This window comes from Manis javanica, chromosome 5 (assembly GCF_040802235.1).
Source record: "Manis javanica isolate MJ-LG chromosome 5, MJ_LKY, whole genome shotgun sequence".
Classification (NCBI taxonomy): Eukaryota; Metazoa; Chordata; class Mammalia; order Pholidota; family Manidae; genus Manis; species Manis javanica.
This window is the reverse complement of record NC_133160.1, coordinates 166,215,315-166,240,332: the sequence shown is the minus strand read 5'-3', so window position 1 is coordinate 166,240,332 and position 25,018 is coordinate 166,215,315. Positions and strand designations below refer to the sequence as shown.

Sequence of the window (25,018 nt, the reverse complement as noted above, 5' to 3'; positions counted from 1 at the left end):
AGTGTACACAGAATTTGCAAATGTACTGAGAAACCAAAAATTTTGATTCATTTCACTGGGATTTTGCTTTATTGCAATGGTCTGGAACAAAAACCACAGTATCTCCGAGGTTTGCCAGTACTGGGATATATGCTATTCAAGAGGATTGAGGAACATAACATATATCATCTAGATACATGTGAACAAGACCTTAGACCAGCAAGACTACCTAATGCAGGAAGAATTTTATTTTCCAATAAATGAATCTCTCTTAAAGAACCTAATTAAAAACAAGAACCTCCTCTGGTCTTAAAATAATCCTCATTTTGATGGGCCAATATGACACCTAAGTAGGAAGTTTTGAAAAAAGAGCATATGTATTCACAGAATCATTGTCAACTTGCAATGAGTAAGGTCAGTAAATGAAGATCATGTGAAGACAAGCATCTCGGACTCTGTTCCACCAGGAGATACACTGCTGTGTGCCAAGGTAGGGAGGCTCTAACAACAAGTGCACTGGGCTCAGGGGTAAATTTGGCCCCTCTTCCTGTGGTAATACTTTCACTTGAATAATGGGGAAAGTGGAGACATACATAATGTTTTGCTTCAATGTTTACACCGGATCCACCAAATCATTGTTTTAATTCTATGCAATTTCTTGTTTAATTTATTTTATATGACTTGTTTACATTTGGATAATAAAAGGAAGAACATTAACTCCCACACATTAGATCAATTTCCTACAACAAGTGTGCGTTTTGTTTCACAAACATGTATTTTTGCTAAGTTTTATTTCCTACCTCGGTAGGTTTTCTGAGTGAGTTTGGGCATTTGATTTATGCGATTTCAGCATCATTCTTCATTTACTTCTTTAAATCAAAGCATCTTCAATCTCACCCTGTTCCCCCATAAAAAGTGTATGGAAAATGTGGGGCAGTGTGTTCGGAATCCACTTAGGTATTTTTCTTGATGCTAACTGAATTTCTATTCCAATATTGCAGGTACTTCAAATATGGATCATGATGTCCTTATACAGTTTTGGTTTTCTGAATGTTTTCAAAGGCTTTACTTTTAAACATTTTTCTTGAAAATTGTGTCCTAGTTTTATGCTTGATCTTTCTCAGTCTTTCTGTGGTGTAGGGGGTGCTTCAGCCTCACGCCTGAGTTCTGGGATTTTCTCAGCAGTGTCTTGTCCATGAGTAGTTGTTCTCCTTTTAAGGGGGAGTGAAGTCAGGAGCAGCCTGTGTCACCGTCTTGGTGATGCCACGGCTCCCATCCTATGTTCCCAGGCCATTCTTCGTACTCTGATTAATGCCTCCCTGCAATCCCTGGTCCTTTTTCCCATTGTCCTGAGTGAGTCTGGACTGTTTGCTCCCTAAAATTACTTCATAGCACCTATTCTCAAAGATTAGCACTTAGACTAAGCTAAGGAAAGGGTTAAATGCAACCACTTTCTGGAAGCCATGCCTTCTCAATTTCTATTCATTTTTGCTGCCATATATTCTTAAATCACTCACTAAGAGTGGGCATATGGGTTATAAGCCTCATTTATTCTTACCTCTCTGAGTATAAACTTCTAGATTAGAAAATTATATTTCCCTTATAACTTTGAAATCCTTTCTCTGTTGTTTTCTGGCATCTGGAGTTCCTGATGTGTCTAAAGATACTCTGGCCTTTGTTCCTTTGTAGAGAAACTATTTTTCTCTCTGTAAGATTATAGGCCTTTCGTTTAGTCACATGTTCTGAAATTTTCTTTCCTTAAATTTTGTTTTATTGTGGTCAGAATACTTAACATGATATTTACCCTATTAACAAAAATTTAACTGTGTAATATCTTTATTGATTTTAGTTAGCAGGTTGTATGTGTCTAGGAATTTATCCATTTCTTCTAAGTTGTCAGTTGTTCATAGAAGTCTCTTGTGATCCTTTTTATTTCTGTGACATCAGTTGTAATGTTTTCTTTCACTTCTCATTTTATTTGAGTCTTTTCCCTTTTTTTCTTAGTCTCGCTAAGGGTTTGTCAATTCTGTTTACTTTCTAGAAAACCAACTCTTAGTTTTTGTTGATTTTTAAAAAATGTTTTCCTTTTCATTTATTTCTTCTCTGATATTTGTAATTTCTTTCCTTTGGCTAACTTTGGATTTAGTTTGTCCTTTTCTAGCTTGTTTAGGTGTAAACATTGGTAATTTATTTGGGATCTTTCTTTGTTTTTAATGTAGGCATTTACTTCTGTGAACTTCTCTCTTAATAACTGCATTTGCTATACCCCATACAGTTTAGTATTTTGTGTTTTCATTTTCCTTGGTCTTCAAGTATTTTCTTTTTTTTTTCTTTCTTCTTTGAGTTAATGGTTCTTCAAGAGGGTGATGTTAATTTCCACATATTTGTAAATTTTTCAGTTTTCCTCCTGCTATTAATTTCTACACTCAATCTATTGTGGTCAGAAAAAATACTTAGTATGATTTCAATCTTCTTAAATTTGTTAAGACTTATTTTGTGATCTAACATGTTATCTACCCTGGAGGAAGATCTGAACATATGGTGCTGTGCCAGGGGTGGGGCCTCTGGTGGAGGGTCTCCTGAGTCTATGACTCCTGCGAGTCTGGTTTCACATTCTCATGAGATGTAGGAGCTTTTCCATTATCTTCCGAACTTCTCACTGAGGGAAATTGTCCATAAATTGTTGCTGAATTGGTGTTTATAGGAGAAAGGAAGTCTCAGGGCTTCTGACTCCACCATCTTGCTGACACCACTTTTGAAATAACTAAATGACATATCTAATGTGGGCCTTTTAAAAATAATTATCTTATTTGTTACTCAGTGGGACTCTTGTCTTTTTATTGAATTTAGATGTAGTCAAGAAGAATATACAAACCATTTTATCCATTCTTTTGAGGTACATTTTGATAAGTTTCATAAACATACACCATTATAAATTCCTTTCCATATCAAGATATGGGATATTTCCATCACTACATGCCCTTTCTTAATCCTCAAACCTTCATCTTCAGCTCCCGGCAAACACAAATTTTATTTCTGTCTCTATTGTTTTATCAATTTTAGAATGTCATACAAATGGAATCAAACAGTATGCTGGCTTTTGTGTGTCATTTCTTTAACTTGGCATAATACTATTCAGTATTGAATATATCAGTAATTTGTTCCTTTTGGAAAAATAATCTGTTGTCTGGATATACAAAAATTTGTTTATCTAATCAGCAGTTGACAGACTGATGGTCATTTGGGTTGCTTTTTGGTGTCATATAAACAAAGCTGCCGTGAACATTTGTTTCCAAGTTTTTGTGTGGCCATATGTTTTTACTTCTCTTGGGTAAATAACTAGAATTAAGATTCTTGGGTCATATGTTAATTGCATCTTAATCTTTATAGGCCAATGTGTTTTCCAAAATGGATGCATATTTTTGTTTCCTACCAGCAGTATATGAGAGTACCAGTTGGTCTGTTATCTTCACCATCACTTAGTATTTTCCACTTCAATTTATTTATTTTCTAATATTAGCCATTTTAGGGTATGTGTACTTGTATCTCATGATTTGGACCCTTTCCTTTTGAGGATTTACATTTCCTTCAACTTAGGAAACTTTTCTTGTTTCCTTCTTATTATTTCTTTGGCAATATCCCCCTTTCTCTCATCACTATTACTCCTTCCTTGAATTCTTTAAGTCTGATGCTGGACCCACTGGGTTGTCTCTCATATTTTCTCTCAAATTCTCCTCTGTGTTTTAAGTTCTAACTTTTGTGCCATTTCTTTGGCTTTATTTCAACCCATGTATATAATTTTTTCTTTTAATTTTGTCTGCCATTTTTTTTAACTCCCAAGAACCATTTCTTGTTATCTTATAGTTTCATTCAAGAATGGTAACTGACTCTTGGTTTTCTGAAAACAACAAATCCTTAGATTTCTTTCAGGATACTAATTAAAATCTGTTTCCTGGCTAAAATAATCTGTTTTCCTAGGGTCTTCATTTCCCAACTCGTTAATTGTGGCTTTTCTCCATCACGGTTTCTTCACATTTCAGGTATTTCTGTGTGGTCTAGTCTTATTTAGGAATTAGGCAAAAGGATTCTTTCTGGAAGTTCCGTGTGCAGATGGGTAAGGACTGGAGATCAACAATCTTTTCTCTAAGTGGCCTCCTTTCCTGCTCGTGCCTGCCCATAAAGCAAAGGTAAGCATCCTTGTTTGGGTTTCCTACTGTCTAACTGTAGAGAGAAAAAGGACACAGTTAATATTTATTCAAAATTAATTATAGTATGTTAACACTTTCGATTATAACAATAAAAAAATTAATACTTATTTAGTGCCCATAATCTGCCTGATTCTCTTCTGAGAACTTTTCATGTATTCATTTAATTTTGCAACAAACCTGTCAGGATGCCTATTCCTATTATCCCTCTTTAAAGATGAGAAAATTGAGGAACACAGAGATCAACTAATGTGTCCAAATTTACACAGCTAATAAGTAGCAATGCTGTATCTGAAGCACAGAAGTTTGGACGCAGTGTCCTTGGTCCTAAACAGCTCTGCTGACTCTCCCACACTGACTTTCTCCCTGAAACCTTCCAACAAATCTGTGAGGTGGGCACTATCGATGCTACTTTACAAAGGCAAATTTTGAGGCCCAGACAGGTGGAATGACAAACGACATTCCACAAAGCTCAAGTGTGAACACTGTCTGACTCCAAAGCTTAGAGTGTATCACCTCAGATTTGTCCAAACAACGATAATTGTAAACACTTAACAAATAAGGATTTCTTGACAATTAAATCAATGTTTATTTCATGCAGGGTAACATTTGAACTCAATATTTTGGTTCCAATTTTAAGAACAAAAAACTCTCACTAATGATCTGTACAAACTGTCTTTTTTTTACTTTGGAAACAACAATTAAGATCCGAAATATCAATTATGTTGTTTCTCAATAACACAACGGATCAATAACCTTCATTTGGTGTTCTCCTTAATTACTGCGTGGGGGTTTCTGCAGAAACATTCTGAACCAGATCTTGCATATTAATCTCTGCACATAGTTCTTGTTCTCACAATGGAGCAATCAGACCTTGATTAATGTTAGCATTAAACTAACAGCTATCTAATCAGTTGACAAAATGCTGGTTTTGACTCTAGTTTCTGTGGTCTGTTTGTTTCAGATGATTCTGATTGGTGTTTGCTATGGGAAAGAATAAAGAAATAAGACATACATTATTCATTGAAGTGAATAGAAGGAATCTTGTGATATTCCCTCTGGCTTTGACAGAATGACAGAGCAGTAACTCAAGGCCTCAATGTAAACCACCAATCTCTCCATCCTGATATTTTTTGAAGACTAGAGAATTTGAACCAATCATCGAATAAGTAAAATGTCCCTCTAGAATTCCGTATCATGAAAAATGATGCCACCAGCCCCCAAATTGGCTGGGGGAGGGAGGAAATGAAATGGGAGCGGGTCTATTTCTTCTCTTCCTTGCATACAAGATTCCTTCAGATCTGGAGGTCATTTTTTGTTCTCCCCTAGTTAAAAATGGCGTTTACCATCTTTTTCTCTATCTATTTCCATGCCATTGTAGTCATCTATCTCTGCTTCCATCTTATTTCTCCACCCACTAGTGCCCACATTAGACAGAGTGATTCTCCCCGCATGTAGTTTCAGATCGCCCACCTCATGTGCCACATCAGCCTGTGGCTCTCTGGCGTCTCCAACAGCCTGGCAGAGCCAGGGTTTTTGTGGGTGTCTCAGGGATCTGGGTGTGTCTGAGAGGAAGCACTCCACCTTTTAAGAGAGAAGTTCTATTTTCATAAGGATTCTGGATAATATTTCATTTGAAAAGTAAAAAGGCCTATAACTGAAAAGATTTGACAGCTACTGGCCCCTAGAAGAGAATCCACATTCTACCCTCCCATGTGTTCCGTGCTATGCCGTACAATAGCAGAAGGTTATCAGTGACGAGGCCGCTGCGTCCCCATCAATTCATGTTGTGCTCTCAATTCCAAGACCCCCTTTGAATGTTTAGTAATGTTCTGATTTCCTTGCACCTCACTGGACAGTCTGTGTTTTCTCATATCGTCTCCCTGCCATTTGGTTTCCTTGGCCTGGAACTTCCTGCCTCTGTTCATTTGCCTAGAAACTCCTATTTGGTCTTCAAGTCTGAGCTCAAGAGCTACTTTCAGTGAAGTCTTTATGATCCTCTAGACGAACACTGTCCAATAGGACATTGGACAATTTTGGGAATACCCTCAAATCTGGACTGACCAGTCCAGTAGAAGCCACTAGCCCCATGTAACTATCAAGCCCTTCATATGTGACTAGTGTAATAGAGGAACTGAATTCTTAATTTTATCTATAAAACAATTTAATCGTTTAAATAACCTGCACGAGTAGCAACTACCATTGGAAGAAGAGGTCTAGATCAACCTACCTTGAGACCTACTTCTGTTAGAGCACTTTAAAAAAAAATGGCATTCTGCTGGTCTACCAGCATCTGTGGAGCAGGACTGTGTTTTTGCCAGTGCAAATCTTTTGCCATGAGCATAGTGTCTGGGTCACAGTAGGGATTCTTGGAATGTTGAATGACTATGTGAAAGGAAGCAGGAAAGCAGCAGAGTCATGTAGGAAATGCATCATATAAAGGGATAATTACAAGGGCTCTGCAACCACACACTCCTTATTTGGAGTCCAGGATCTTAGTTGGTAAATGATCTAGGCAAGTTACTTCTCCTGAGTCTAACTTTCTCACTTATTTAATGAGGATAATGGATAATTTCCCCTCATTAGATTTGTTGGGAGAATGAAAGGAGCTATGGTATATGAATCATATACAAGTTAATTAGTTAACATTAATCCTCTTTCAAGATTACCCACTATATATTTAACTGCTTATGTAATTTGTTCTGAAGCATATTTGCATCAAGTGTAATTCCAAATTCTAATGATAGTAATGTTTGAAAGATCCACACCAAGAAATAGCAGATTGTAATATATACAAACAGCAAAAAAATACCTTTAAAAGGACTGCAGCTGGCAGGTTGCAAACCCAAGAAGCACAGGTGTGTTCCCAACTTCGATGAAACCAAATCCACCTCTATGTGGGTAAAAGTATTTGCAGAAACATGCCAAGGGACAGGTGGGGAGCTAGACCAGCATAACTAATGGTAGAAGAAAAGAGAAAGGCAGAGGGAGAGAGGCTTTTGGTGGAAACACAGTGATTTATTATTCACTGGGAAAGATGCAGTGTCAACAAGTATAGGCTGACATCAGCGCTCTGAATCAATTGAAACAGTTTTATTCGGGTGAGCCGCAGCCAGAAACACTTGTCCACCTCTGCCATCACTTTGTATGCCTAAGCACAAAATAAAGCGAAGGCCGCAATCAGCAGAAGGGAAGGAGGCCATAATCTCTAAAAAGTATCAGAGTCTTGGTGTATATGAAGAGAGACAGCAGCCTTAAAAACACTGCAGTCATTTACATAAACAAACATACAAATACATGCACAAAAATGACCTCATCTCCAAACCAAAACTACTAATTCGTCACCGTACAGTCTAGGGGCAAACCAGTGAGCATTGCTTTCCTACAGCTCCAAACCAGATTTCTATTTGAGTTACCGCAGATTTAGGTCTAGAAAACCTGCTGTCATTGATCTAATCAAGATATTTTAATAGTAAAGCAACTTTTGCAACTTTACTATCAATTATTGAACTTGAAAGTTGATAGACTCAACTATAGAATGTGCAAAACTACACTTCTATTTTTCAGGAGATTTTTGTTTCTTTTTATTTTGTGATGTTTCTCTTCCATTCTTAATTTTTTCTCCTATGGATCAATGTTCACCATGAAAGGAAGGCAGTCTATTTCTTTATTGTTATTTTATTTCCTTATTTGCTATTTGAGGTTGTTTTTTCATTATGCATGCAACTAAAACAGAGTTTAAAATATCATAATCATTGAAACCAAAGTTGGATCACCCTAAAAATTAATGCAAGCATCATTTATCATTTATATTAGGTGCTGAGATGCATACTTAGTGAATAAGATTCTCTTTTCATCTGAGGTAGGCAGAATTTCTAGGTATGGCCATCAGAAAACCATGTTCTAATTCTTAGAACTTGTGAATGTGAGATACCACATTCATGATTCTACTGTTTGGCAAAGTTGGCCTTAAAAAAGGGGTAATATTAAAGGAAAGAAATACCCTAGCTCATGGCAGAAGACAGAGGTAGGTGTCAGAAGTTTCAAAGCATAAGAAGGAGTTGAATTGATGCACTGTTGTTTTGAAGATGGAAAAAGCCATGTGCTAAGGCATGTGGATAACTTCCAGGAGCAGAGAGGGGCCCTGTGCTGACAGCCAGTAAGGAAACAGAAAACTGAGTCTTACAGACACAAGGAACTGGATTCTGCCAACCTGAATGAGTTGGAAGTAGATTCTACCCAAAATGTCCTACTTGGAGCCAGGTTGGCTGACATCTTGATATAAATCTTAGGAGGTCCTAAGTAGAGAACCTAATTGGGCTCATCTAGATTTCTAACCTACAGAACTATGAGGCAATAAATCCATGTTATTTCAAGTCACTAAGTTTGTGGCAATTGTTACACAGCAGTAGGAAACTACTACACTACTCCTGTATAGGACTGAGTTAGTTTAGCAGGGGAGGAAAACTACCATAAAAGTTATCATAATATAGTGTAATATTGTTGATGTTGAGGAATACCAAATTGTGCTACAGAAGGATAGTGGGGCTCAGTTTCTTTGGACATCTGGATGACATTTGACTTGGGATGTGAAGAATGAATAGGAGTTTGGCAGGCAAAGATAGAACAGAAAACACTATCTAGACGGAGGACACAGTATTTGCAAATAGCCAGTATCCAGATTGGTTCCTTGGGAGGCAGACTTGGAGGCAGAGATTACTGTGCAGTTTCTCTGGGAGTGCCCTTGGGATCTATACCTGTGAAGAAAGAACAGAAGGCAGTGTCTGTAGGGGGAGAATCTGAGCTGCATTCAACCCCAACAGAGTCCTCAGCAGACCTCACAGGGAGCTCAGAGCAGGATGGCTCATCAGAGATGCCCTGGGTTGAGGCAAGGGAGCTGGGATTTTATCCCCTTGTGCTAATCAGCAGTGGGTGCAGGTTGCCCCATGGAAGGAGATGTGACCTTGGACAAGGCAGTTTTCTGCAGCTGAGACCACTCCCTGAGGGGTAGCAACTAAGAGCTTCTGCCACTCTCTGAAGTGGGGGCTGTGAAGAGCCCACAGATACATGGAGGACTCTGGCCTACTCAAAGATAAGTGATAAATAGAGTATAGGTGAGGATATAGAAAAATAGAGAAGATTAGTAAGAAATGATTCTAGGAAAATGAGTAAATTGCAGTTCATGGCAGGCTAAATAGACAGATGTGTATTCTGCTGTGGTGGGGCACTGCTGGAACGCTTTAAGCAGAGGAATGACGTGGATTTTTACTGGATAAACGTTCTTGTGGCAGTGGAGATAGAATGGTGGTCTGATTCAAGGCATAAAAAATGGGGAGAAAAAAACCTGAATCAAGGAATGCACAGGAACAGTCAACAGAGTTGGGTTTGAGATGTGGGGAAGAATCTGGACTTAGAGTAATCCTTACACATTTCTATTTTATACTTACACATTGGGCACATGTGACATATTTTACAGTTTGAGCAACTGGGTGTATGTTGGTACCATCTACTAAGCTGAGTAATAGAGGTGGAGTAGATTCAAAGGTAAAGATAATTTCTGTGTTGATTCTGAGTTGGTAAAACTAGAAGTAACTTGTAGGAAGTGGGAAACACAGAAATGGAACGAAGGAGGCAAAACCACACTGGAAATAAAAATGTAGAAGTCAGAGGCAAAATAGGACATTACTAATACCACGAGAGCGTCAATAATTTCCCAGAAACAGTCCATTGAGCAAGAGAAAATGACCTATATTAAAGCTTAAGGAAATGATACCTGAAAGGCGGGTCAAAAACAGAAGGAGGGTGAAGCCTTCTGACAGAGCCTGAGGTGTGGGGAGAGAGAGAAAAGGCAGGTGATACCCCAGATTTTGAAAGGAGGAGGATAAGAAGGAGTGAATGGCTAAGAGTGTAAAATCCTGGGCATATTAATTGTGAGCAAAACTAGACACTTCCACGGCCCTCATGGAGTTTGCAGTCTAATTAATGGAGAGATAGATGTGAGTCAAATAATTACACCCCCTGCCACACTTATAATTACTGCCATGGTAAATGCTGTGAATACGCAGAGTAAGGGGCTATCATAGTCTGTAATGGAGAAGTCTGATCTCATTTGGAAGATCCATGAAAAATTCTCTGAGGAAGTGATATTTGAATTGAAATCTGAAGGATGGGCTGAATTTATCCTTCCAAAATTCATGTGTTGAAGTCCTAACACCCAGTACCTCAGATGTCCCTGTATTTGAAGACATTTCTTTAAAGAGTTGATCAAGTTAAAATGAGGTCATTGGGATGTGTCTTAATCCAATACAATCAGTATCCTTAGAAGATTAGGACAAAGACGCCCTCAGAGGGACAACCTCGTGAGGACAGAGGGACAACGTGGCACTGGCCACAAGGAAAGAGGCCACAGAGGAAACCAGCCCTGCCGGCACCTGGATCTCAGACTTCCAGCCTCCAGAACTGTGCAGAAACACATTTCTGTTGTGCAAGCTGCCCGCTGGGCGGCACTTTGCTGTGGTGACCCAGGCCGCCTGATGCAGGAGGAGCCCAGCAGCCGGGGTGGAGCCTCAGGATGGGGGGAAACAAGCATTCAGGACAGAGGGGCTCGCAAGAGATGAGGTTGGGGGTGCAGGCAGAGGAAGGCGTTGGTAAGCATGGATCCGCTGTGTCCGCAGAGCCCGTGGGAAGGAAAATCCCCTGAACAGGGAGCAAGAGCCCTGACATTTGTCCTCACGGAGCCCCGCGGAAACAGAGCCCTCTCTGCGTGTGCGCAGCAGGCCCAGCCCCACGCTGCTCTGCTCATCCCGGGACAGCTGCGGTCCGGGGCAGTCCGGCTTCCCGCGGAGCTCCGAGGAGGCGGGGGCAGTGCGACGCTCAGGCCGTCTGGAAGCCATGGCTCCCAGGGATGGAAGGGCCTCCTGGCGAGGACGTAGGACCAGAGGGGCAGGTCTTAAGGTGACAGTGTTCATTCACTCCGCACACGTTTAACGGAAGCCCACTAGGGGATAAGCAATATGCCAGGCGCCGGGAGTGGGTCCCTGAGAGAGGAGTTTGCTCTCTGTAGTGGATTGCTGCACCCCTTCCTCACAGAAGCATTTCTAAGTCCCAACCCCTGGCACTGTGAAGGTGAAGTTATTCAGAAATAGGGACTTTGAAGATGCAAGTTAAAATCTCAGATGAGAGACTCCTGCATTTAGGGTGGGCTCTAGCTCCAATGGCTGGTGTCCTTAGGAGAGACAGGGGTGCAGACTGGAGACACAGACACACAGACACAAGGAGAAGGCCACGGGATACCAGGCAGAGACTGGAGTGACGTGCCTACCAGCCAAGGAGCAGCAAGGATTGCCCACGGCCCCCAGAAGCCGGAGAAACTCATGGAACAGATGCTCCCTGTGGGGAACCAGAGGGCCCAACCCGGCTGACTCCTGGGTAGCAGACTTCCGGCCTCCAGAACAGTGAGTCAATAAGCTTCTGTGGCTTTAAGCCTCCCCCTTGGGATAATCTTTTACACACCGCTCTAGGAGGCCTACCCCGGAAACTTAAGGTCTAGTAATGGAGGTAACAAACGAACAGGTAAGTTAATAGCAACATATGTGCAGACCTTTGATATATCGCATTTCAGAGCTAATATGGGGGATGTGATAAAGAAAGAGGGCACTGTTTGGAATGAGATATTCAGGGAGGGTCCCTCTAAGGAGGTGACATTTGAGCAGAAAGTAGTTCTGCGTGAGACATTCTCGGGAAGGTGACAGCATAGACAGATGCCCTGAGCAGGAAGAAGGCGTGATGTGTTCAGAGAGCTAAAAGGAGAGGGGACCAGAGCCCTTAGGAGGCTGCAGCCAGCTGCCAGGTGCTTGAAGGCCGTAGTTCAGGTTTGCATTTTATTCTTAAGATCAAAGGGAGGAGCGCTGGCATGGAGAAGCGGAAGCAGGAAAGTCAAGCTTGGGGAAGTCCTTACAACACCTGAGTCAACTTTGGTAGAGCTGGCAGGGATCCCAGAGAAAGGCCATGTTATCTTCCAAGGTGTGCTTATGCCTGTAAGGCTCGCGTCTGCCAGAGACGTCACTCACCAATCTTTCAGGTCCCTTCCCCAAGTCCCCACAAAGGCACGATGCCTTGTGCCAGGCCACTGATTAAACTGCATTTAGGGACACTGGAGACAAATACAGCAATGGTAGCCGCACAGTGACAGCACGAAGGTGAGCGTTTAACACTTTTTAAAAGGACGATTCAAAATAGAATTCTAGGGTTTGTATAGTAATAAACATAGGTGCAATAATTGTATAGATTTATGTTTATTCTGTGGGATCACTATCAATCTTATGTTTTTCACTGGTGGGTATAGAGTTGGAGAGATAATATGGAAAGAGTTGATGTGGCTTTCGTGGAGGATGACAATAACTAGGCAGAGGAAGAAAAAAATGACTATTTTGGTGAACCTACTGTGTGCCAGGCATTGTGCTGGGTATTTTATATTCAGTAAACCACTTACCTTTTATACCCTGAGGAAGTGGGCATTATTACCCATATTCTTCATATGAAGAATCTGACTTAGAGGGAAGGTAGGTGCTTGATCCCAAGTCACCCAGAATGGAGCCAGTGTGCCCAGGCCATCTGGACCCCAGGGCTCATGTCCTTCTCTGGTGCCCAACTGTGTTTCCCTCCCTGCCAAGGAGATCAGACACGCCTATGCAGTCCTCATTTTCTCACCTGTTAGGGGAAGAGTTGGGACTGGACAGCGGAAGGTAGAATTTTTCAGGTTCGTGGAGCCCCAGAGCTTTCCTATTTATGTAGAACATTTCCTGCATCCAGTATACAGAGTGAAACATGCACTTTCCCTCTGTAACTGCTCTTGGGGTTGTAATTCTTATCTTTATTGCTAAGCCTGCAAGGAGGAGTAAATCATTATAGGTGTATTTTTGTTGGCTTTTTTCCCTTCTCCTTCAAAGTTAATCGAGTTACTTCCACGTAATTTTTTACAAAGTAAATTTCCAACTACTTTTAACCACAAATTAGTCATCACATCGAGCTTTACAGGGTTATATTAAGTCATTCGTCATAGATGCTGCCGATAATAGTTAGCTTAGGCTAAATGTTTCCTTGTTCAGGGTATTTATCACATCCTGTACTTGCCATGCCTGTGAAAATAAAGGACAGCAAGGGTGTGAACCTGTCCATAGGAAGTACAAATAATGACAGGGAATGAGGTGTGTAACCTTCAGGGGCCGGCATGGTGGGAGGTGGTTATTGTTGGCATCAAGTCACTCCTCATGATGGAAGGGGCAAAGAGCAGGTACGTACAAGGACGTGGGTGCAGTACGTAGGGGGCTGTAAAGGAAGAAGATGGGCTTTCATGTCCAAGAATCAAGGTTTCTTTTGACCTTGGGCAAGTCACTTATACTCCCGCCATCTCAGGTTCCTCACTGATAAAGTGTGGATTGGAGCCTCCACCCCTCAGAGCTGTTGTGAGATGAAATGAAAATGTGTCTGTGAAACAGTCACCCAGTGCCAGGGCCATGGCATTTGGTGGCTTTGGCTTCGTCTCACTCAAGACACCTGCCTACAGAGCCACAGCTGGGTTAACTAGACTGATCAATGCCCAGTGTCCCCAGCCTTAGATCTGGGATGGGTCTCTGAACTGGGGTCTCATATCTGCCCCATGAAGATGTACCTCTGAATGTGCTGTGCTGGATTTGGAATCCCCCGTTGTGTTGTCCTGGTTTCCCCATTCTGGTCCATCCTAATCCATTTTGGTTTAGGGAGGAGCTTTTGGCACTGAGTTCATGCTCTCCGGGATTCAGCATCTAAGCATCCTCTTGCGGCTTCACGCTCTTCTCTATGAACTGGCCTTCAGGGGACACTCCAACAGTTTCCATTACACTTGCAATAACATCCAAATAACGCACCAGATTCTCTCCAAAGCCCACAGGCCCCATGTATGACAGTCCTGGCCCCTCTCTTTGACTTCCCTTGCTCTCTCCCTTCTTTTTCATCTAGCTCTAGGAACAGGCTTTCCTACACTTCCCTGGCCCTGGCAATCTTGCTCCTGCCTCAGCCCCTTTGCACATGTCTTCTCTGGGCTGGAACCCTCTTCTTCATCTCCATTTAGCTTGTACTTTTACCAGCTTCAAATCTTTGCTCAGATGTCACGCCCTTAAAGAAGCCTTCCCTCATCCCCCAATTTAAAGTAGTAAAACCCCCTATATTTCTTTCCTCTGCTCAGTCTGTTCTATTTATTTATTACATGTTGACTGTATCTTTTGCCTGATTTTTCCCACTAGTGTATGAGCAGTAGAATAGAAAGGACTTCCTTTGCTTTGCTCAGTCCTAAATCCCCAGTGCTAGAGAAATGCCTGGCATATAGTCTGTATGTTGTAAATATTTCTTGAATCAAAGATTGCATAAACACACTGACCTTTATATAGAATTATGTCATGGAACTTGAACTACAAGAGATGGGGCAAACGTATACTGAGCTGGAGGCCTTGTTCCTTCAATGCATTTTCTCTTTGAACAATGATTATTTTGCTATATCCAGTTGGGGGTATTATTCCCGTTTTATGGATGAGAGAAAAAGAGGCTCAGAGATTTGGTATTTAGCCAATAGGATGAAACATAAAGTGACTTCATTTCACTAGCAGTCAGTGCTCAGGACAGGCTTGTTTAATGAATAAAGACTCAATGGGTCACTGAATCCAGGTTAAAAAATTACAGTTAGTCTTAACTGGGCAGCTACATGCAAGAGAATGAAACGGGATCACTGTCTAACCTTCCACACAAAAGTAAACTCAAAATGGATCAAAGACCTGAATGTAAGTGGTGAAACCATAAAACTCTTAGAAGAAAACACAGGCAAAAATCTCTTGAATATAAACATGAGCAACTTTTTCCTGAACGCATCTCCTTGAGCAAGGGAAACAAAATAAAAAATGAACAAATGGGACTTCATCATGCTAAAAAGCTTCTGTACAGCAAAGGACACCATCAGCAGAACAAAAAGGCATCGTACAGTATGGGAGAATATATTTGTAAGTGACATATCCAACAAGGGTTTAACATCCAAAATATATAAAGAACTCATGCACGTCAACACCCAAAAAGCAAATGACTCTATTAAAAAATGGGTGGAGGATAAGCAGACACTTCTCCAAAGAAGAAATTCAGATGGCCAACAGGCACATGAAAAGATGCTCCACATCGTTAATTATCAGGGAAATGAAAACTAAAATCACAGTGAAATATCACCTCACACCAGTTAGGATGGCCAACATAGAAAAGACTAGAAACAACAAATGCTGTCAAGGATGCAGAGAAAGAGGAACCCTCCTACACTGCTGGTGGGAATGTAAACTAGTTCAACCATTGTGGAAAGCAGTATGGTTCCTAAGAAAACTCAAAATAGAAATACCATTTGACCCAGGAATTCCACTCCTAGGAATTTACCCTAAGAATGCAGGAGCCCAGTTGGAAAAAAACCTATGCACCCCTATGTTTATTGCAGCACTATTTACAATAGCCAAAAAATGTAAGCAACCTAAATGTCCATCAGTAGCTGAATGGATAAAGAAGCTGTGGTACATATACACAATGGAATATTATTCAGCCATAAAAAGAAAACAAATCCTACCATTTGCAACAACATGGATGGAGCTAGAGGGTATTATGCTCCATGAAATAAGCCAGGTGGAGAAAGACAAGTACCAAATGATTTCGCTCATCTGTGGAGAATAAGAACAAAGCAAAAACTGAAGGAATAAAACAGCAGCAGACTCACAGAACCCAAGAATGGACTAACAGTTACCAAAGGGAAAGGGACTGGGGAGGGTGAGTGGTAAGGGAGGGAGAGGGTAAAAAGGGGCATTATGATCAGCACATATAATGTAGGGGGGGGCACGGGGAAGGCAGCATAGCACAGAGAAGACAAGTAGTGACTCTGTAGCATCTTACTATGCTGATGGACAGTGACTGTAGTGGGGTATATGGTGAGGACTTGATAATGGGGGGAATCTAGTAACCACAATGTTGCTCATGTGATTGTATATTAATGATACCAAAAAAAAATTACAGTTAGTCTTTTGATTGTTGTGTTTACTATTGTTGCTGCTGTTGACATCATCACTGTCACCACCTTGGCACTCTCATTCTAAATTTGTTCATTTCAGGTAATCCTGACTCTGTGTAAGAATTGAAGCCATTCAGATTCCTTTAACCAAAGGCATGTGATCACATGGCACTTGGTCTTCTCTGTGGCCATTTGATTCCCCACTTTCTCTAGGCTATGGCGACAAGCAGGGGGAGAGCAGAGCATGCATGATGACAGGGTCAAAGAGAGAGGGACTGTGATGGGTCCCAGAGTGAAGAGCCCCCTGGGGTCGTGGTGACCAGGTAGGGCTGGGGCCGCCCCTAGCAAACTCAGGTATGTGGTCGGTCTAGTAGAGAAGCATGAGATGTTAAGCCCACAACATGGACTTTAAAGTTAGACATATCTGGGTTTAATCCAGCACTCCTTGAACTTGAGACAGTGGGCAAATACCATAACCTCTGCAGGTTCATATTAATAATGAGGATATAACACATACTCTGCACCCCTGTTGTGAGGATTAAATTGAATTGCATATGTACAGAACCCACTGAAGTGTCAGATTCACAGTTGCTTTGCTCAGTCCAAATCCCCAGTGCTAGAGAAATGCCTGGCATATAGTCTGTATGTTGTAAATATTTCCTGAATCAAAGATTGCATAGAAACACAATGCAAGTATACCGTAGCCAAATCGTTTCATAGTCCTGCACTCTCCTCGCCCAGTTGAAGGAGCTGAGGCTCCTAGGGTTATGTGACTTGCCTAAGGTCCCACAGAGGCAGAATTTGTATAAGGGACAAAATCTACAGAGTGTCATGTTTTCTGTCTGTCATGGAGTACTGCTCTTTAATCACAAACCCACTGACAGTGCCTGGTATTTAGTAGGTGCTTGTGAGATGAATGAGTCCATGCTAACTACACCAGTAGTACCCTTTGTAACTGGGTCCCACTTTATTCACTCATTTAACAAAGAATTACTAGGCTTTTACAATTTCTAAAGCCCTGATCCGTAGCCCAACAATGAAATGGTGCTATGTAATAGATGGGTGGGTGTCCTTGTCTTCCTGGAGCTTACATTCCATTCCCAGATTAGTATGATACAAGTCATTTCAGATTCTAGTTTCTTTACACTGACTCTGGGAAATAAAAAAAATGTTTGATTTAATATTTTTCAGTTCACTGCTTTTATTCCAAGAACAGTTTTTTTTTTCACTCCAATTCTCTGACCTTACCAGTGTCACGGAACAGAGATAATTTGTAGGCACCCACAGGATGAAACACATGGTTTCCTTCTTTTGGTGAATATATAATAATGCTTTTTAAAAATCTATTTTTAGATACAATCTCCTTATTTGTGCAAACAAATTTTATATATAATGTTTTAAAGAAAAGAATAACTAAGGCATCTAAGTAAGAAGTTTTGTCTTCATATTTCAAATGGTTCATAAAAACATTTAGCTCATAAAAGGAGCCACAGAGCTCCCTAATTACTATCAAATGTTATCTCTTAAGCCAGCAACACAGGGCAAATGCTTTAAGATATAAGACAGAATAAATATAGTAGGGAAAGCCTGCACATTCAAAAAGAGATCAACTGGTCAACAGATGTATAGTAACTACCTGCTACATGTAAGACAATATTCTAGGGATTGGGGTACACAAGGGATACCTAATCTTTGTCCTCAAAGAACTTATGTTCTAGGGGAGACAGAAAATAAACATGGAACCAAAAATAAATTAGGAGGATAATGTTAGGCCCTGATCAGTGCAGGATTTAGTAACTGGGCTGATGTGTGTGCCCTTTGCTGAGACAGGCTTGGGGGAGAGAGGATTTAGTAGAAGCAGGGGTAATGTGGGGAGCAAGTGTTCTGCTCTGGGCCAAGCTAAGTTTTGGATCCCTTTCAACTGCTCCACAGAAATGCTGAGAAGGTCATTATGCGCATGAACCTGGGACTCCAGGAAGATGTCAGGGCTGCAGATGCAAATTTGAGAGCCTTCCTGTATGTATGGTATGAAGAGAGGAGACTGCATCCAGTTCCTAAACAAGGAGTAGCTAGGAAGACAAAAGGCTTGGGGATGGAACTCTAGACACTGCAAAATTTAGGGGAGAGAAGGGACAGTGCATAAAAAGCTAAGAAGAAGGGTGGTTTAGGAGGAAAACACCGTAGGGACGTATTCTTTCCCAAATTTCCTTCCCAACAGACCCTTGTGAAGTCCTGTGCTCTTTGTCCCCTTGACAGCTTGCCTGACACAGCCCTCGTGTCTGTTCCACCCTCTGCGGCTTCAGTTCACCACGTCCAGATCTCCTTCTGGCCTGTTTCCACCTTGATGGACATTCTTACAAACTTCCAGGTCCTCCTGTGATTTGGGATCTACGTCTAAGAGAGTCAGATCTGTGAGCTCAAGATACCTGTGGGTATTTTGTGAGGGCCAGAATCATGGACTTTCAAGCACAGGATGGGAAGAACAAATAAAAACATTGCCTATGAGAAACAAAAATTCTCTGGCTATATTCATTCATTTGCCATCCAAGTGGTTGTCCTTGTGTGTACTTTGGGGCAAGTATGGGCTGTGGTTTTAACCTTTGGGTCTGCTCTGCATCTGGAGGGGGAGGTGATGTTTCATGGGTGAAAGGCCATAGATCTCTGGCAGAAAGATCTCGAACAAGATGTCTTATGATATAAATAAGTATACTTATTTATCCATATTTGTCTCCCTCTCCAAGACAGTCTCTCATAAGGTAGGAGTCATATGTTAATAATAATAATAATAATAATATTAATACTAATAATAATAAAACTAACATTAACTGAGGATTATTCTTGTGCTAGGCAATGAAGAGTTCTATTTTATCCTCAAAACAAACTGATGAGGCTGATGGTATTATTGTCTCCGTTCTTCAGATGAGTAAACTAAGGCTTTTAAAGTTGAACACATTTCCAAGATCACACAGCAAGGGTATCCAAATTACGAATTGAACTTTGATTCATTTGACTGCAAACTTCGGGGTGATTTAAACACTGGCTTAGACATATAGGCTTAGAGTCAAACAAACCTGGGGATCCTGTTAAAGGCACACATTCTGATTCAGCAAGTCTAAAGTGGGGCACACGATTCTGCATTTCTATGCCAGTCCCTGGTGACGCTGCCTGCTCCTGGGCTGCTCTGTGGGCAGCCAGAATCTAGGCATCTGAGCTACAGTCCCCACCATGACATGTCTGCCATTCTGTGCTTGTCCAGAAAATGTCTAAGAGTGAACACAGGAAAATGGGACAATAGAGAAGTCTGCCTTCCTGCTTAGGAAAACCCAGATCTGAAGGGGCGATATCTGACCTCTGTATTTCTTTTTTCCCAAGTAAAGGAGAGATTTCAGTTCTCTTGTTTTGTGATTGAGTCTTTACACAAGGCTGAGTGAAATACATTTCTATCACATTTTGGCTAAAACTTAAATCTAGAAATGAAAGAGATCCTGAACTGAGTCACAGGTCTCCCAGTTTGTCCCTCTGTGTGTAAGATCAGGGGGGAACAAAAATTACATTTTGTGGATGTGCATGGTGTTTTTTTTTGTTTTTTTCCCTGCACTATTTTTTCTCCCCACTAAACCTGAGTCCTGATGTGACTCACAACATAGGCTGAGGTCTCTCAGCTTTGCAAAGGGAGGAATAGAAAGCACAGGTCTTTTCAGTGATTTACCCAGGGTCACACAGGGGTCAGGGGTGAAAGAAGGAAGCAGACGCCTGCCTTCTGACTCCTGGCCCACAACGTTATCACCCTGACCATACTGTTCTCTCTGCGTGGCATGCACTCTTTGTCAAGGAAACACAATGCTGATCAAAGACATGGAATTAACAACCTTAAAAACCTGACAAAAAAATTTCTGAAGAATAAGTAATAATAAAACTCTCCTCCACTGCTCCCATGAATTCAGGTGCATGCTCGGTTCTCTACCATGGCTCTGTGGCTGGTCTTCAAGGTGACCTTGGCGTTCACCTGCGCACAGATCCATGGATAGGAATTGTGCCCATCTACTAGCCGTGGAGGTTAAAAGAGGCAATACAGACAAATACCAGACACGTGACACATCATTCAAGATGACATTCCCCCTGAGCTGCAGATGTGTGTCTGACCCTCTAAAAATGGACCAGCTTCACTAAAAATGGACCAATGTCAAAATGGACTTGGACTCTGTCATGCTCTGTGTTCAGACCCTCTCTTTTATTTCTCATTTGCCCTTGCTTTTCTGTCTCTGTATCTAATATTGGGTTTTTATTTTATATATGTAATGCATATTATACATATATACATATATTATATGTAGTAACTTACCTGTGTACTTGGCATGTCAATTGACTTAACTCTTCTTAACTCTAACTACTCCAATGACATCTGAGTTTCCTCCCAAGTTACTCCTGTTATGAGCATCTACACAGTTTTGTTCTGGGCCCACAGTCTCACTTCATAATGGGCTCAAGACAGGATTGTTAAATAAGGGAGCTGGAGGTTGGTGCATTGAAATCAGTCTTAATGTAGCACTTTTCCTATTTGTCCCTCTTTCTTGTTTTCTGGCGTTATTCATGAGTAGATGGGTTTGAAGCTCTATGATTGGGGTGGAAATTGAGGGAGCAGCTCTCCTTCCCCAGGCCACAAGGTCAGAGCTTCAACATACTAATTGTTACACAGGCCATCCAGGGGCAGGTGCAGCTGGAGATCGAGAGCAAAACCAAGCCAAGGAAGGCGATCAAGGGTCATAGCAGGTTTGCCAAGCCCACTGCCAGGTTCATGGAACCAGAAGCAAAATATTAGGAGTCAGCTAAACATAGGCACTAAGCAGGGGACATGAATGAAAGTGAATTCAAGGCAAAAACACTTTTGACCTCATGTGCACAATGCTGGGAGGCCTGAACTCCCTAACACAGGGGCTGGCTAGTCAGAAGCACAGCATCTCATCTCAGTGCCAGATCAGCCTTCTCCACTAGGTCGTAAACACTTGAGAGGAGAGGGGAACCCGTTATAATTATTTTGTGTCTTGCCACATAAATTGCAAAGTTCTTAGAACACAGAGTGCTTAATGTAGCTGCATTTTGTTCTCTCTCTCTCTCATATATATATCCTGTTGCATCTATGAAACCTCTTCTTCTTTTGAGTAAAGATTACAAATCATGGCCCTAAAGAGACATGGTCTCTATCAGTTAACAGTCTAAGATTGATTACAGGCAATAATGTGTGTTCTCTAGGATCCACCTTCCTGGGTTTGAATCTAGCCCTGCCATTTGCTGACTGTGTGTGTGTGTGTGTAAATGGCAAAGCCATTTCTTCATCTGATGTTAAAGCTTGAAGTTTACAGGGAGCTCAGGCAGAAGGAAAGATCATGAGCCAGCAAGAACCTGCAACTGAGACGGAATTCTGCAGAATGAACTGAAACGTTTGTCCATTCTTATTGCCTCTCAACTGGGTTATAACAGGGTGTTCTGCAGAAAGCAGGGCCATTCATCACAGAGGAGAATATACAGCTGGCCTAGGAGTCAGAACTGCTGAAGGAGGGATTGAAGGGAAGGTGGATACATTGCAGAACAGCTGCTGCTTTGTGCCAATGCTGTGAATCAGCAGGTTGGTAACAACTAGTAGGAGCCACAGAATGAATGCTGCTTCTCTTCTGCCTTCCAGAACATCCCAGGAATCTTCCTTGTGGTTGACCCTAACTGGAAACACACAGGAGAGGGAATCCTGGGAAATGTAGTTCAGTCTAGCTGATTCACAAATGATAATGTCATCCCAATGACAGACCGAATGGTTGTAGCTAATTTAGCAATATGTCAAGCCAAGTTAAAATCGTTCTTACCTGTAGTTGAAATGATCAGTGGACAGCAAATTGAATTAGAATTAGAAGACAAAGTTTAGAATGTGAAGATTTCTAACACTTTAATGTAGGGGTCATGAGGCCAAAGAATTATCTTGTATTTATTTTCATTTCTTCTAGCCTGAAGGAAAATTAAACCCAAGTTTCCAGAGCAGCCCAGAGACTGTGCGATTGTTCAATGAAGCTGGGAAAAACCCAGGTGCTGCTAACTTTCTACTGTACCATCTAAAGAACATAGTTCTCATCATTAGGATTACAAGGCTGCTGTTGTGCCTCCAGCCACTGATGCCATATGCCAATCAGAAAGGAGGAGGAAGTAATAAAGAAAAAGGAAGTGGCTCTGGTTGGGGAAAAAAGGCTTTCCCAGATTTCAGCAGACTACAACTTGTGTTTCATTGGTCTGAAAAGTAGGAAACATCTACCTTTAGCAGCTAGGAAGGCTGTGAATCGAACTTTTGAGGGCTTTCTTATCATGGACATGCTCCTGCTTGAAAAATCAAACAGTATTAGTATAGGGAAGAAGGGGGAGAGGTGGAGATTCACTGCCAGAGGGAAAAGACTGGTGTGGGGGTTGCGGGGGAAACAACAGAGAGATTAGGCAGGAAATTTCTGAATAAAAAAGAATCTGGAAACTTGGCACATGGTTATTAATGGTTGGACATGGTTGGAAATGGTGATATCAGGATGCATGTTGAAGGGAAGGCATTCAGGATTTGCAGACAGGTTTTATGTGGGGTCATATGGAAAAAATAGAATTCCATGAACCATCTTTGATGTAGTAGAAAGTTTGGATGTTGAGCTGCCTGGACCTAGTGACAATGTCACAGGACTCAGAATTCCGTGCTTCACTCGTGTCTTCTCAGTGACGCGACTGGACCCAAGGAAGGCCTGAAGAAAGCAAGGGATGGCCAGCTGATGGACTGGTCAGTTGAACGCTAACAACTGGAAGAATGGGGCCAGCACCAGGTGAGCATCTTGGCTGTGCAATGGAAAGAGAGTGATGTGAAACTACAAAGTGGGAGAAACAGGTTTGAGGGTGTCGTGGACACCCAGGTCTTGCCGTGTGTGCCTGCAAATGACCTAACTTCTCTGAGCCTCAGCTTCTTTCCATCTAAAACAGGGATTGGTGTCTTTACCATTTTAGGGTTGTTATGAGAACTACTTGGGATCTTACAGAAGAATGATTTAGCATGCTCCCATGGCCCCTACCCTGGAAGTACCCTTGTATGTGAAGCCTCAGGCAACTGTGATACCAGATTTAAACAGTGCTGTAGAGACAGTACAATGTTTGCATCTGATGGATATAGTTTCCAAGGCTGCTTCTTATCATCAGGGTGACTTGGGTGACTTAACTTCTCCCAACCACAGACTGACAAACGCAAAGCAGATAATGACACTGACGCCATAGCTATACTGAGAAGCTGACTGAGAGCTTCCTGGGAGAATTAAGTCAACCTGAACAAAATATAACACATGAAATTTGTAGCCCAAGATCTGGCATATGTCAAGTTCATGTTTGAGGTTCATTCTCCTCCATCAAGGTAAATAGGGAGACATAAGTAAAGGTATAAGCATAGATTTAGCTTCAAGTTTTTGGGTTTTGAGTTTGCGATGCTGAGTTCTTAACCCAGGCCTGGTCGGCACATTTTTGCTAATCCTGTTTCACCTGGGTTTTCTTTGAGTAATCCTAGTTCTCACGTTGGAACCCCTCTTTCCTATCACTTTAGCTCATTAGAATTAGGGGATCTGGAGAATAATCCATTATGTGATGCTCTCCACAGCACCCCACAAATATGGCAAGTCCTGGAAAGGAAGGGATGGATTTCCCTTGAGCCAAATTTCAGTGGTGGAATAACGAGTCATGAAAATGGAAACCTGTGTTTTTAAATGACACACAAGGGACTCCTCCCTGTTCAACCTGCTTCCCATTTAGGGCTGTCAGCACGAATCAGAAGTGAGGTGGCTGCGAAGGCACTAGGCTGGCTTTGGCGTCTGACGGGAAGGCTGTCAGGCACCTCAGTCGTGCCTTCCATTTAGAAAGCCTCCTGTCAGCAGACTAATCACAGAGCTTTTTCCTTGTGACTAATGGGTAGTTTTCTTTAATCTCCAGAAACCGCTGATCAATTAACTGCCATTTAGGCCAATCAAGGTAATTGAGATATGGAGTTTAATTAGCTTTCTGACGGTTACACACACAGTATCAGTCAGCAGAGAATCCTGAAGTGGAACTCAGGGCAGAACTGGTTGGCAAGGTGACATCCAGGCCATCCTATAGGCACTAGGAGATGAGGTGCTTGCTGCCCATCACTGGAAAACCAGAGGGTCTGCTGTGGCTTTTTAAAAGCAACCAACTTTTTTGAACAATTAATTTTCTTTGTGTTGTTGTTCTTAAGGCACATTTCACTCCATCCATATTTGTCTATAGCTCAGTAAATAGTCTCATCAGCCCTCCACTTAACCTGACTGAGCAACTGTGAGGAATTTACAGTTCAGCAGGTGTGACAATTTGATGGTGAAGATTTAGCCATGAAGATTTTAGCCAGAGCCAAGCACACCTGAGGGTCGACTGACCATTACTATTATTGTTATCTGTCCCTAAATTCTATCAGTGCAAACTCATCAGTACTACTGGATTAATTTCTTTTTCCTCTGTCTCTCTTATTCTGGCTGTCTGTTAATATAGTGTCTTGATGTTACGTCATGGTCATGTGTATCCCTGCCCTGTCTTCCCAGTGCCCTCCAAATCATCTGTTCTTTGACATCTCTTTTCTAGAGTTCTTTGGGGCTCTGACAAACTCCTGACTCAATTTATTTGCATACAGTTTGCTTTTCTGTGACAAGGGATGACTCACTCACTGATGCCGGGCCATGTTTGTTGGACAGTCTAAGCATGGGATGCC

General features: G+C 41.7%; 1 long non-coding RNA gene across 6 annotated transcripts in view; it reads left to right on the top strand.

Moving 5' to 3' along the window:
• Positions 1 to 25,018, top strand: part of LOC108393644 (uncharacterized) — an 80,031-nt gene that overhangs the window by 50,719 nt on the left and 4,294 nt on the right. For 5 of the 6 annotated variants that reach the window (XR_012131814.1, XR_012131815.1, XR_012131813.1 and 2 more), the window contains 2 exons: positions 22,239 to 22,317; positions 22,982 to 23,084. This is a non-coding gene — a long non-coding RNA (uncharacterized lncRNA). The remainder of the gene's footprint in view (positions 1 to 22,238; positions 22,318 to 22,981; positions 23,085 to 25,018) is intronic. The other variant, XR_012131812.1, reaches the window with a different exon arrangement.